Below are 1,828 nucleotides of genomic sequence, written 5' to 3' on the forward strand. Positions count from 1 at the left end.
CACAGGAGCCAGTCGAGCGGCACTGGGAACAGGTGCTATCACAATTTCGCTTTCGCTTGCCCCAACAGGTCTTCGCAAGCCGAGTTTCATGTCCAATGAAGGAGACGACGTTGGCATGGGTGCCAGTCGTCAAATTTAGTTCAATTTCGATTTCACTTGCCTCAACAGGTCTTTGCAAGCAGAGTTTAGTGTCCAATGAAGGAAGGTATGCATAAGTGGGCTGGCTACACCCCTGGCAGAGGCCTTAGATTTAGGTCTCAATACAACATTCTTCTCTCAATTCTATACAGTTTGTGCCTAGAGGGACTCCAAGGGCTAGTTAACTGTCTATCTAGATACTTTTAATGACATACGTATAAGTATGGTTAATTGAAACAGAAGACACTGTACAAACAACTGCTTGAGTGACTAAGAAACAGCGTAGTTGAATTCCAATAGGAGTGTCATGTAGATTTCACTTTCAAGAACTCATTTCTGTCCAATTTCAATCAATTGCTTATTTTCATTACCACTCAAAAAACTTTGCCCAAATTTATACCAGTTCATAAAAGAACTGTTGTTATATCTAGAGAGAGATTCATCTTCCATTCACATACACCATGGTACCAAAGCTAGCTACACTAACCCCATAACCCTTTAGCATTCAGATTATTCTGTTAAAAGTAATACTTATCTTTACACATTGTTTTGAATCAATCATGTATTATCTCATAGCTTTTGGGTTTTCATGATGTGGTAGTTTATTTTTTGAATGGCATTGTAGGGTAAGTGTGTGGGATCAGACCTGGCTAGTTTAAATGTTAAAGTGTCAAGTCATATTTACTTGTTACAACCAACATAACTCAGGTAACCATAGCAAACCTTCTCTGAATGGACACACCCAAGTACATTTAATTTGGTAGGTCATCACAAACAGTGAACAGCGTCATCATACTAAACCATATACTAAAAATTGCAACTTACAGCATAACCAAGATGGTCACAGAGAGCTAATCAAAGTTTGATAATTTATGAATTTAGAGACAGTAATTTTATGACAGTGATGTTCTTAGACTAATGATATGTTCCTAGGACCTGCAGTGTAATGTAAACAGATACACATGACAACATTCACTTGGCCAGTGACACATCATTATGTAAACAACCTGTAAATCTCTCAAGATCCTAAACACAAATGAGTACAATCTCTCTAACTAGCAAACTCAAATCAAACTCAAATGTTCCTTATCTATGTGACTTTGGTTGCTAAAGGTTACTATAAAAACAGTAATACTGACATATTTACAATTTTCTTGTATTTATAACATTTTAGAATTTACAATAGCATTTACAAATTTCTAGTATTTACATTAAATTTTGCAGTTTTTGACAAATCTTTTACTTTTTATTTACATACATGGAGTGAACATTGCATTTGTCATTTTGTTCTTTCTTTAATGATAGTACCAAGCCTGGTGCAGCTCACTGGCTTGCCAGTCCTCAGTCAAACTGTCCAACCCATGCCAGCATGGAAAACGGATGTTAACCTGCTGAGGACATACGTAAGCTCGCAAGGAATGAAGCCAGTATGCTCCGTTGGATGTGTAATGTCAATGTGAATACCCGTCAGAGTGTAAGTATCTTGAGAGAAAAGCTGAACATTAGAAGCATCAGTTGTGGCGTGCAAGAGAGACGATTGCGCTGGTATGGACATGTGGTGAGAATGGAGGAGGATAGCTGCGTGAAAAAGTGCCACACCCTAACAGTTGAGGGAACCCGTGGAAGAGGTAGGCCCAGGAAGACCTGGGCTGAGGTGGTGAGGCAAGACCTTCGTACATTGGGCCTCACC

At 38.9% G+C, this 1,828-nt stretch overlaps 1 protein-coding gene across 1 annotated transcript in view; it reads right to left on the reverse strand.

Moving 5' to 3' along the window:
- The window catches only part of LOC106878153 (transmembrane protein 59), a 42,472-nt gene that overhangs the window by 24,492 nt on the left and 16,152 nt on the right, over positions 1-1,828 (reverse strand). The gene's annotated exons all lie outside the window — the stretch shown is intronic.

This window comes from Octopus bimaculoides, chromosome 7 (genome assembly GCF_001194135.2).
Source record: "Octopus bimaculoides isolate UCB-OBI-ISO-001 chromosome 7, ASM119413v2, whole genome shotgun sequence".
NCBI classification, from domain to species: domain Eukaryota; kingdom Metazoa; phylum Mollusca; class Cephalopoda; order Octopoda; family Octopodidae; genus Octopus; species Octopus bimaculoides.